The following is a 14,123-nucleotide window of genomic DNA, read 5'->3' on the forward strand; positions in this document are numbered from 1 at the left end:
TAAAACTGTGAACCGAACGCGTTTGATGGTGAAAAAAGAAGACGCTCTCATTTCGAAGATCTCGATGATCCCTACCAATATACCGTTTGAGTTTAAACGACTTTAATTTCCGATTCGCCTTCCATTCGCTATAAATATTATCAAATGACAAGGCCAATCCTTGAAAGTTGATTATGAAACGAAAAATGTCGTCTATCACAAAGTGCATGACTGGAGAGTGCAACCCATGCTCAAAAATAAATAACAGATAAATAAAGAATAATTAAAATAGTTAATATCCTCATTTATTGCCTCTAAGGCGCAAGAAACTTCTCCGCTGTGTCAACTAGAATTATTATATTTTTAAAATTATTATCAGCAAATTTTATTTCTCCCTACTTGCAGTAAAGTAAATTTCCTAAAGGGTAGGCATGTACTTACCAACTACTCATATATGTATGGTGGCATATGTACATTTACTGAGGAAGTCAATGTGCAACAATCAACATGAAATCGTGGCTTGAACTCCGTTGCAACAACTCTAAGACCTTACATTCGTATTTCTGGTTACTGTTCTATCATTGTTGGTGTGGCATGGTGTGCCTTGAAATTGCACGTTTTGGCATAATGAGGCAAGCGTAAAATAAATATTGCATAAAATAACCAGTAACGAAGTTGTGATGGTGCAAACCAATGTGTGTTAAAGACAAAGGCATTAGTAAAGTCTAAGGTGGTAGAGGCGAAGTCACAAAAGTGCATCTCGCATTTGTGATTACCTTTTGAATTTGAAGATATGTTTACGACTCGCAAACGTCAACGGTGTCATTTTCGACTCGTAGCATGGTGTTGAAGTGGAACAGCACACTCGCACGCGAATATCGTCAATCATCCTACATTGTGGCGTGGCGCTATATCTGTGAATGTTATGCATTTTTAATTGGCTTTATGTAAACAAAAGAGTGGAGACATGCCACGACAGTAATAAGTTAAACTTAGTTACATGTATTCCGATACCCCTCGGATCAATTATATTCCTTCATTCAATACAACCTATTGAAATATCTTGGTATCGAATTATTGATCCATAATATTTGGATTTGTGGGGACAGTAATCGATATCCGTGGTCAACTTACAAAAACTTAAATCAATAGACGGTTAGTAATTCTTTGGAGATCCTGTAGGTTTTCATTGCAATCAACGTCAATCGCTATGCGGCGCAACGTTTGCTTTTCATTTTATGTTTTTTTGTTGGAACAGTGAAACACGTGACGCTGCTCCTTTAGCTAACTATTCATTAATCAACCAACACGTTGGTATTTTTTACTGCTACAAGTGTATTATACTACTGCAGCATACATATGTACATACATATATGCATGGATGTATATATGTATGTGTATTTTTGCATATACATACACTACTGAGCCAATATGTATAAGCAAGGTTTTAGCACGATTTGAAGTGCACATAACCACCTTCGTCTGGAACGGCAATTATTTTTCATTGCTTTAGCCTCTGCACCATTAGCCTAACTGAGTCCTCTCTTCCGCACTTTCTACGTCACATTGCCAAGTGCTTCTCTGGCAACTCTGCTATTTTTCCTATTATCTGACTCTGTTGGTGGCACAAACGTTGAAAGCCCCATATGAATTGGTCTGCACGCGCCGTCGGCTGTATACGCTGAGCATTTAACAAATGGTACGCCCAATTGTTGCACGTACAACGACAATCGGTGGCACGTCAACTTATTCATCAATCCGTCAAATATACGGCAATCCATGAAGTACTATATACATACATATGTATATACGAATGCAGTTATGAGTACTTAAATATTTACATGAATAAGAATTCATTTTGTTCGCAACCCACAACGAACACATAACAGAGCAGTTGGCTGTAGTTGACGCTTCGCGACGGTTGGATTTTTGTCATTTATCAGATGAAGTTACGATTTATTTGTCATTTGCAATTCTTGATATTCCTTCCGCTATTGTCACAGTCTCTGGTAATTTTGGCGCTCTTTGTTTTTCTTATTTTTACTTTTAGTTAATGGTCACTGCTGCCGTTGTCGGTTGCTAATTGGTGCCCAGCGGCTAGTGAGTTCGCCCGCGACACTCCACATTACGTTGACTCGATCATGATACCTGCATAAAATAATCGTTAGAAAACGTGCTCATTTAATTGATGAATCCACCGCACAGTGTGGAGATGTTTAGATGAATAGAGTAATTCCTCCAGGATTTGCATGTTATGTCAGTTGTTACAAGTAAACAAGTTGGTTTTCTTAAATCTACGAATTTATCTACCAACTTTTAACTTAATGATTTTCTACTTTCTAAACCAAGATTTTAATATTGATTAATCAAGTTTGTAAGTTAAAGTTGATAAACTGTTTAAAGTATAAATGCATTAATGATTAACTAAAAAATAAATAATATGTAGTTCTTTGTTAGATATCAAAGGGAAAAATCTCCATGTTCTCAACGGTCTCCCAACTACTCTAAGATTTTCGGAAAATTATTCATTCGCTTTATACTTTGAGCACCGTAACAACCTTAGAGAACCGTGGGGTCATGTGGACTATTGCGATATGCACAGTTCAAGGCACGTAAAACAAGAAAACTCATTGCACGTTGGCATCAAATTATGATTCAGTATTAAAAGGTGTTAAAAATTACTCAAGCTGTCTGTTACTATATTAAATATTACAAACTCAATTTATTATTTATATTTGAAATATTTCCATTAAACAAAAGTTAGTTACCAAACAAACTTCAGACAGGCAGCCATTATTTTCATTTAATTTGGAGTATACCATATTCAAATTTTATTTATCTTACATGACACAATCCTTTTCGATTATTTTGGACATACCTCATCGAACTTCTGGTGATATAATGTCTTTAATTCTTAAGCTATAATGATTTAGGACAGAAATGCGCTCAAAAGATTCTCCGTGGCGGTTTATGGGCGACCGGTATTAAAAACAAACCTGGGGCAGAATCCAATTTCCGCGTGTGACAGAGCCTAATTTTAACGACTACTACACCTAAAAATATTGAAGGGTTTTATATTCCCCAACGTAGTATAAAAAATTCCATGCTTCCGAAATTTTGAAAATGAAAAGGATCAACAAAAATAAAAACATTCAAGGGCCATATCATTGCTTTATTGTGCATGAGGTTTTGGGAACCGCAAGGAAAGCTCTATATAAACTAAATTTTAAACTATGTATATATACTAACCAATTTGGCTCTCATATACAAATGTATTTTGTTTATAATATTTGCACAACTTCTGTACTCTAACCAACATTTGTTAACCTTGTGCCAACGCAGTACCATGTATGCGCCATCCACCGAGCAAGAAATCGGTTAACTAATACAACACTAACAAAAGCATGAAGAGCAATAACAAAAACAACAAAAATAGTAACCAACTAAATGTGTTGAAATATTGACGGCGGGCAGGGGCGTTGCGGTAGCGACAGACAAAATAGTCTCATAACCGTTTCAGAGTCATTCGATGGTGCATAAAAGGATCACAACAATCGCCGAAATGAGCCATAATGAGCTCGTAAAAATTTTGTTACCTAATACACTCAGCAACTTCATGTCACACAACACAAAATCTTTGAAGCTACGGTTGATGGTATCTTCTTTGGATTTCTTACAAATACGATAGGGATGCGATGCTTGAGAATTGAGCCACAATGCGTAAAGTTTGTTGGTAAGGTAAGGAGATGATAACAGAAGCAAACGAGGGTGCGCTGACAGTAGTTACATAAAGTTCAGTGAAGAAGCAAATGGTAAGTGATTTTGTAACTGTAACTTAAGCTGTTATGTGGAATGAATGTCGTATATGAATGGAGAATTAAACGATTGCGGAAAATGAGTGTGCATCGTTTGAGGAAATCTAAACAAGTGCTTATTAGGTAGTAAACATTCCAACAAATTTATGAATATTATAAACAGAAATTCGAACATAATACATATTTGATTGACTAAAAGGAAATTTTGATTTGGTTGATGTCCAATGAACTTAAGTTTGCTTTTGACTAAGAACAAAACATTTCTAAATCAAATGATTAAATATATAAAAAAAAAGAAAATCATCAAAACTTGATGGAAAATGGCGCATCCAACTGTTAAAGTATTTTTTCAGAAATTGTGTGGAGCCCATCTCACTGAGTGCGTGATTACAAATAGGTAATTACAAAAATAAAAATTATATTTGTTGCTTTGGTATATATATTTATTTATAAAGCCCACCGTATTTTTGTAAAACCTATGATTATGTATATGGGATCTAGAGGAAGTTATGACCCGATTTTAACCATTTTTGGTACAGAGACAAACTATTATAAGAAAAATATTCCCTCTGAATTTTCTTAAAATATTTATTCTCCATTTTGCAAAAAAAAATCTGAGTGTAGCTTCTTTCTGTCATTTCTTCTGTAAAATTAGTGTTTCTGACGGTTTTCGTTAGTGAGTTAACTCACTTTTAGTAATTTTAAACATAACCTTTGTATGGGATGTGGGCATGGTTATTATCCGATTTCATTTTTTCATTTCATTTTTGGACTGTATAAGGAAGTGTCTAAAACAACGACTGCGGAAAGTTTGGTTTATATAGATTTATTGGTTTGCGAGCTATATACAAAAAACCTACTTGGGGGCGTGGCCGCGCCCACTTAAAAGAATTACAACCAAATGTGCCCCTCCCTAATGCACCAAATTTTACTTTCATAACTTTATTTATGCCTTAGATATGACACTTTATAGGTTTTCGGTTTTCGCCATATTGGTCCGATTCCGCTTATTTCATATTTCAAAGTTTCATTAAGATATCTAAATTTTTACTCAAGTCATCGCTTGCACGGACAAATGGATAGACAGACGGAGGGACAGACCGATTTTCAACTTCACTCGGCATCCTGGAGCTCCGATCTCTCGATAGCGTTGGATACTCGAGCGCTGATCCACATATGAACTCGGTAAGTGCTGTTTAATCACCAACATTTGCGAGTTTATACATAAGCATTTCCAATGACAATCAGCAACAACAGGCAGTTTACCATTGTCCAATTATTCAATTATCAAATGTGTATACTCAACTCAACGAACTAACGAACGTGGCAATTGACAATTTCATTATCGAGGTGTGCATTATCCGAATAGGCGCGAATTCCAGAAGAGCAGACTGGTACTTCTAATAAGTACACACTCATGTATTCGTTGAATGAAATTCCAACATACAATGTTAAAGGACGAAGAGAAATTTTTCAATTGATTGTAAGCATTCAATCAATAATTGAAAATTGCTCTGGGTTAGCAGACATCAATGCAAATTCAATCCCAAAAATAGTCGGTTGACAATTTACAACTAATTTCATTGTCAAATTATTTTTGTTGTAGGGAAAACAAAGATGACAAAATCTATAATACAAATGATAAAGTTGTAATATTTTGCATTTAAAAGTGCACAATTTATACCAAATATTCTTTTAAAATCCTACAAAATGTTTTTATGTGCAAACATAGCATTCATATAGAACATTAGTTTACAAATATCCAAAAATATTTTTCTAATTGCGGGAGACAATAGTAATCTTCCGAGCACATTTTAACTATTAAGAACACCGTAAAAGCTAGTTTGGTAAGCTTGGATAATAAAGAACCCATTCGGATATATTCCATTGTCAATATATTCATGTATATATATATATATTTGTATTATAAGTTATAAACTATATTGCTTAAGTATAGCTTAAATTGTATGACAAATGGTGAATAGATCGGACGATAAATAGATAAATAATAAAAAGCGCGAATAGTCGCAAAATATTCATTTTCCGGTGGGGTATTTTACTGCTTTATTAAGTGTTTTATGACTTTGGGTTGCAAAATGATTGCAAATCAAAACCCCACAAAAAAATTTACACAAATGTATACATATAGTTATGCATGCGCAACATTTTGTAGTAAAAACTGTGGCGCCTTACCAGTTCTTTCTCGCTTTCTACCCTGAAATAAAGTGTGAGACCATTTCAAATGTCAGATATGACACCAACCGCCATAGTTCCTGTGCCAATCGAGCGTCAACTATTTGTCATTCCATGAGTAACCCGCTGCCGCTTTATTATTTTCCATATGCATAGTCTTATGTAGATGTATTTGTACTTAGCTCTTAGTACATTTGGTGCAGCACTTTTGCATGCCGAGTGCTATGATCAATGCTTTGAATTATGATGAGCATTTATTATTGTGCGGCAACGTTTGCTATCGTACAAAATTGACAAGAGTCAACAACTCTGCACTGCAGTAGCCAAGTACAATTCATTTCCACATTCATACCATACTCGTACATATATGTATATGCAAAATGGTGAGCAGTATGCGCGCAAAGGCATATGTCATATACATGTATTTACCGAGTAACTAAACAAAACCACCAGCGCTATCTACGTCGAGAACGGCATCAGTAGAAGCTCATCGCCACCTCTTTTCATGATTTATGGAGTGTTAATGCATGGAGTGTCTTGCATTGTTCATTTAGCATTTTCGCGAAAGTTTTCAACTCGTTTTTGTACTTTTTGTTAATATTGTGAACGTTATTGTGTCATTACTATATTTTCCATTATGTTCGGAAAGTGGAAAAGGCAACACCACTCAATTCATTGATTGGCTGTCCAGAGCGAGTACATATACAGATGTGCATTTTACAGTAAATGCAAATACTATGTATGTGTGTTTAAATGTGGAGAATTTCATGCGAATACTCGTACATTGGTATGGAAGTCGGCGTGCCTGTTCTCTTATCTGTAGTCACTCAGTTGTTGATTTCGCATACACCACAGAGGCCATAAAGCCATTTTCATAATAAAATTGCGCGAAGTTGCAAATTAAAATTGCATTGTAATTGGTTAATCCAAGCGCATATTATCAGCGACAAGTGACAATCGCTTCGGATGCGCGTAGGTGCGGGTGATTTTTTTTAGGTTGGGGACAAAATATTTAAATAAAATATGTGCTCTTAAATTTAGTTAAATATTAAAATTGTGATTGAAATTGTTATTGAGCAGGAGTCGATAGTGAATACAAATAAAAGTTTTGATAATATTTCGTAAACAAATATATTAGATATTTAGAGTTAGCCCAAGCGTATGAATATGCAATGGAATATTGTATGTGATTGGCGTTGCAACCGTTTAGCCGGTTATAGCCGAATCGACGATAGTGCGCCACCTGTCTCTCTCCTTCGCAGTTCGGCGCCAGTTGGAGATCCCAAGTGTAACCAGGTCGCTCTCCACCTGGTCCCTCCAACGGAGTGGAGGCCTTCCCCTTCCTCGGCTTCCTCCGGCGGGTACTGCATCGAACACTTTCAGGGCTGGAGTGTTTTCGTCCATTCGGACAACATGACCTAGCCAGCGTAGCCGCTGTCTTTTTATTCGCTGAACTATGCCAATGTCGTCGTATAACTCGTACAGCTCATCGTTCCATCGTCTGCGGTATTCGCCGTTGCCAATGTTCTGAGGACCATAAATCTTGCGCAAAATTTTCCTTTCGAAAACTCCTAGTGTCGTCTCATCTGATGTTGACATCGTCCAAGCTTCTGCACCGTAAAGCAGGACGGGAATGATAAGCGACTTGTAGAGCTTGATTTTGGTTCGTCGAGAGAGGACTTTACTGTTCAATTGCCTACTCAGTCCAAAGTAGCACCTGTTGGCAAGAGTTATTCTGCGCTGGATTTCGAGGCTGACATTGTTCGTGTTGTTGATGCTGGTTCCCAGGTATACGAAATTATCTACGACCTCGAAGTTATGACTGTCAACAGTGACGTGGGAGCCAAGACGCGAATGCGCCGACTGTTTGTTTGATGACAGGAGATATTTCGTCTTGTCCTCATTCACCTCCAGACCCATTCGCTTCGCCTCCTTATCCATGCGGGAAAAAGCAGAACAAACGGCGCGGTTGTTGCTTCCGATGATATCAATATCATCGGCGTACGCCAGGAGCTGTACACTCTTGTAGAAGATTGTACCTTCTCGGTTTAGCTCTGCAGCTCTTATAATTTTTTCCAGCATCAGGTTAAAGAAGTCGCACGATAGCGAGTCACCTTGTCTGAAACCTCGTTTGGTATCGAACGGCTCGGAGAGGTCCTTCCCAATCATGACGGAGCTTTTGGTGTTGCTCAACGTCAATTTACACAGCCGTATTAGTTTTGCGGGGATACCAAATTCAGACATCGCGGCGTAAAGGCAACTCCTTTTCGTGCTGTCGAAAGCAGCTTTAAAATCGACAAAAAGGTGGTGTGTGTCGATCCTCTTTTCTCGGGTCTTTTCCAAGATTTGCCGCATGGTGAATATCTGGTCAGTTGTCGATTTTCCAGGTCTAAAGCCACACTGATAAGGTCCAATCAGTTTGTTGACGGTGGGCTTTAGTCTTTCACACAATACGCTCGATAGAACCTTGTATGCGATATTTAGGAGGCTGATCCCACGGTAATTGGCGCAGATTGTGGGATCTCCCTTTTTATGGATTGGGCAGAGCACACTGAGATTCCAATCGTCAGGCATGCTTTCTTCCGACCATATTCTGCAAAGAAGCTGATGCATGCACCTTATCAGTTCTTCGCCGCCGTATTTGAATAGTTCTGCCGGTAATTTATCGGCCCCCGCTGCTTTGTTGTTCTTCAAGCGGGTAATTGCTATTCGAATTTCTTCATGGTCGGGTAATGGAACATCTGTTCCATCGTCATCGATTGGGGGATCGGGTTCGCCATCTCCTGGTGTTGTACTCTCACTGCCATTCAGCAGGTCGGAGAAGTGTTCCCTCCATAATCCCAGTATGCCCTGGACATCGGTTACCAGATTACCACCTTGGTCTCTACATGAGGATGCTCCGGTCTTGAAACCTTCGTTAAGTCGCTTCATTTTTTCATAAAATGTTCGAGCATTCCCTCTGTCTGCCAGCTTCTCAAGCTCTTCGTACTCACGCATTTCGGCCTCTTTCTTTTTTTGTCTGCAAATGCGTCTCGCTTCCCTCTTCAGCTCTCGGTATCTATCCCATCCCGCACGTGTTGTGGTCGTTTGCAATGTTGCGAGGTAGGCAGTCTGTTTTCTCTCCGCTGCGAGACGGCACTCCTCATCGTACCAGCTTGTTTTTTGTCGTTGCCGAAAACCAATTGTTTCGGCTGCAGCGGTACGCAGTGAGTTTGAGATGCCGTTCCACAGTTCCCTTATACCGAGATGCTGATGAGTGCTCTCAAAGAGCAGGAGTGCAAGTCGAGTAGAGTATTTCGTGGCTGTCTGTTGCGATTGCAGCTTTTCGACGTCGAACCTTCCTTGTGTTTGTTGACGGGCATTCTTTGCTGCACAGAGGCGGGTGCGTATCTTCGCTGCGACCAGATAATGGTCCGAGTCTATATTTGGTCCTCGGAGCGTACGCACGTCTAAAACACAGGAGACATGTCTTCCGTCTATCACAACGTGATCGATTTGGTTCCGCGTGTTTCGATCAGGAGACAGCCAAGTAGCTTGATGTATTTTCTTATGCTGGAATCTGGTACTACAGACGACCATATTTCGGGCCCCAGCGAAGTCGATCAGCCTCAGGCCGTTTGGCGATGTTTCGTCATGGAGGCTGAATTTTCCGACTGTTGTGCCAAAGACACCTTCTTTACCCACCCTGGCGTTAAAATCACCAAGCACGACTTTTACATCGTGGCGGGGGCAGCGCTCATAGGTGCGTTCTAGGCGCTCATAGAAAGCATCTTTGGTCACATCGTCCTTCTCTTCCGTTGGGGCGTGGGCGCAAATCAGCGATATGTTGAAGAACCTCGCTTTGATGCGGATTGTGGCTAGACGTTCATCCACCGGGGTGAATGCCAGGACTCTGCGACGGAGTCTCTCTCCCACCACAAATCCAACACCAAATTTGCGCTCCTTTATATGGCCGCTGTAGTAGATGTCACAAGGACCCACCTTCTTCCGTCCTTGTCCCGTCCATCGCACTTCTTGGATGGCGGTGATGTCAGCCTTAAGTCGTATGAGGACATCAACCAGCTGGGCAGAGGCACCTTCCCAATTAAGGGTCCGGACATTCCAGGTGCATGCCCTTATATCATTATCCTTAAAACGTTTGCAGGGGTCGTCATCAAAAGGGGGGTGTCTCATCCGAGGCTTTCGTAGATTTTTCATTGGGGGGTGTTTTTATGTGGTGGGTCCCAAACCCTACGCACAACCGCATAAGCGGGCTTCGCCTTCTCACTTTAGCTCGCCTTCAAACGGATGTCTGTTGGCTACCCAGAGGATACTTGGTCTAAAACCGGAAGTCGTGAGCTGCTTGAACCATGTGGAGAAGAATCGTTTCTGGCCACTCCCAAGTGAGTGACAATCAAAAACTTTCCTCACTTGCGTGAACTTCTACACATGATCCCATCCTCCAAGCATAAATAATTAAAAATATTTTAATTAGAGAAAAACTGTGTTAATTAGAAAAGGAACTTTATTGGACCGATGTATTATTTTGCATTCACATTATAATGACTTTGGAGTTATAAAATATATGCAATGAAGTATTTCGATGAAGAAGGAATACATATTTATGGATATATTTATAAATATATAAAAATCAAATATTCTAAATGAAACTATCCCTAAATACGATAATACTCACACAATTTAAACATTGCCGCATTGTATATTTTAAAGGCTCGAAGAAGGAACTTAAGCAGAAACGGAAAAGAGGCGTCACCATTTTTTATATCAAATAAGGAGCTTTTGGTTGGATATTTTTATTAAATATATATGATTACGTTGTGGAAACGATTTGTGTGGACCAATAAAAATAGAAACAAACATAACATTTCAATTAAAATTTCAATATCGAATAAATATTGTTTTCTTTTTCAAATACAATAAAACCAAATTGATGAAAAAAATTTCTATAACATTTGAAATGAATTCAAAATTATCTTTTATCAATGAAAACAAATAAATTAAATAAAAACAAAACTTTCAATATCATCCATATCTAAGTCTCTTTTAATTTTATAAGATGCCTTATCCCCGAGGTACCTCATGTATTTGTTAGAAGAAAGAAATCAGAATGACTTGCAACATATCATTTAACCGATAACTAAATACCTCAATATCTTAAGAGAGACTTTTTTAAATTGGAAGTGGTAAAGCTGCCGTCTTAATAAACTAATAAAACTTAATAAGTGTAACAGAATTAAGTGAACCTACGTTGTCATCTGATTATATGATTATTCTACCCATATTAATAATGATTTTAATATAAGAAAAGCATGCAGTGACAAATTGAGTTAAGTAGAGATTGGAATTTTATTTTTTTTTTAATTTTTTACAGATCAACTGTAGAAAATCGTGCGACATCCAAGTTCAAGTGCCGTAGGTACTCTCGCTACAGTGGGTAAACATTAGTATCTTATTCTTATTCTACTTATTCAGAAATCTCACACATCACAACATTTAAACAGCACTTCTCACATTTTCTGAATAAATCTAATTAGACTCAATTCAATTGCCACTCCCACTGTTTAATTAGCCATTAGCAACAGTTTACATTTACCCATATTATTTGCGGCTGCAACAAATCGAATTTCGACACTTGCCAAGCTAATAAAGCATCAGTTGATGGCCGACCGCCCGACAAGCATAGATATATATGTACGTACACTCATTCCTGCCTCTTGATTACGTCGCGACGCTTCCATAATAAACATCAAAGGCTGCGCGAGAGTAGACGCTTAACCCAGAAATACAAACAGAAAACAGCCGACCGCGCACAATAAACGAAAAAGATCAAAAGCCACTTCAACAGTGGGTGCCGTAGTGCCGTCGCCACGCCAGCCCAAAGAATATATTTTCACATATACATATATGTATACATATAATTATGTATATGCATACTTCATGCTAGAAAATTTCAGTAGCCAAAAGCCTACAGTTAACAAACAATTAATAGAATTTATTCGATCCGTATTTATAGTATTATTTAGAAGAATAAAAACACTTAAAATTGGCAGTGGCGTTGCTGTTGTATTTTGATTTTACTACTTTTTTTACTTGCAAGCATTCATGGTTTCTAATTGTTTGTTTGAACAACAATGTGTATAATTAACGGGCACCTGTTTGATTAAATTATTCCAACTTTACAATAGAGTATACTGTCTAATTTGATGAAGTGTTGATTTGTTCCTGAGGGGATATGTGGCTGAAATTGCAGTGATGGCTGCTTAAATAGGTATAGATAAAATGTATTTTAAAAAGTCTGAAATACAGAAACGCGCGTAATCTCTTTATGTCTTTTCGAGTATATGACTATTTCTTGGGGAATAATCGATAATAATGAAATCAGAAAGTGAAAAGTAATGGAAATAAGTGAGAAAGTTTTTTAAGTTACTTATTATCCGAGATATTGGCTATACTATTAATAATACTATATATGGAGTTCAGTCAGAAGCGTGAACCAATTTTGAACATAATTTTATCTTCATATCATAGAATCCCTCATACTAAAATTGGAGCAGAATGGACTTTTAACAAATTAGTTTGAGAAGTTCACAAGAGCGACTACTACGTTATATAACCGATCTCATAAACTAAGTAATATAATACCTAATACTCTACTTTAATCGTTTTTAATAACTCAATAACTAATCGAAATAGTTATAAGTTTGTATATATTAAATGATTAGAATGGCGAACCGGATGATCGATTTGTAAGGTTTAACTTACGTACAAATTAGATTTTACGTAGATCTTACTTACTTGTTTGTGGTTGTCAGGTTTATGTTATAGGTTTCAAGACCGGAACACACTCTTGTAGGACCCCCAGAGATGATCTAGTGGTTGTTGCCCAGAGTACACTGAGTTTGTGGAGGGCACACTTCTCTGACCTGCTGAATGGCAGTGAAAGTACAACACCAGGAGATGGCGAACCCGATTCCCCAATCGATGACGATGGAACAGATGTTCCATTACCCGACCATGAAGAAAATCGAGTAGCAATTACCCGCTTGAAGAACAACAAAGCGGCCAACCGTGGGGTAAGCTTCCCTGGCATCGCTTATAAGATTCTATTGAGCGTACAGTGTGAAAGACTAAAGCCAAATCTTGGAGAAGACCCGTGAAAAGAGGATCGACACACACCAGGAGCTGCCTTTATGCCGCGGTGTCTGAATTTAGTATCCCCGCAAATCTAATACGGCTGTGTAAGCTGACGTTGAGCAACACCAAAAGCTCCGTCAGGATCGGTAAGGACCTCTCCGAGCCGTTCGATACCACACGAGGTTTCAAACAAGGTGACTCTCTGACTTCGTGTGACTTCTTTAACCTGATGCTGGAAAAAATAGTGCGAGCCGCAGAGCTAAACAGAGAAGGTATAATCTTCTATAAGAGTGTACAGCTACTGGCGTAGGCCGATGATATTGATATCTTTGGAAGCAACACCCGCACCGTTAGTTCTGCTTTTTCCCGCCTGGATAAGGAAGCGAAGCGAATGGGTCTGGTGGTGAACGAGGACAAGACGAAATATCTCCTGTCATCAAACAAACAGTCAGCGCGTTTTCGTCTTGGCTCCCAAGTCACTGTTGACAGTCATAACTTTGAAGTTGTAGATAATTTCGCCTATTTGGGAACCAGCATTAACAGCAATAACAATGTCAGCCTGGAAATCCAACGCAGAAACACTATTGCCAACAGTTGTTACTTTGGACTGAGTAGGCAATTGAAAAGTAAAGTCCTCTCACGACGAACAAAAACTAAACTCTACAAGTCCCTCATCATTCCCGTCCTACTTTATCGTGCCGAAGCGTGGACGATCTCAACATCAGATGAGGCGACACTAGAAGTTTTCGAGAGAAAGGTTTTGCGGAAGATTTATGGTCCCTTAAACATTGGCAACGGTGAATACCGCAGACGATGGAACGATGAGCTGTACGAGTTATACGACTACATTGACGTAGTTCAGCGAACAAAAAGACAGCGGCTACGCTGGCTGGGTCATGTTGTTCGAATGGACGAAAATGCTCCAGCTCTGAAACTGTTCGATGCAGTACCGCTGGTGGAAGCCGAGGAATGACCAGGTGGAGAAGGACCTGACTTCACTTG

Source organism: Zeugodacus cucurbitae, chromosome 2, assembly GCF_028554725.1.
Source record: "Zeugodacus cucurbitae isolate PBARC_wt_2022May chromosome 2, idZeuCucr1.2, whole genome shotgun sequence".
In the NCBI taxonomy this organism is placed as follows: domain Eukaryota; kingdom Metazoa; phylum Arthropoda; class Insecta; order Diptera; family Tephritidae; genus Zeugodacus; species Zeugodacus cucurbitae.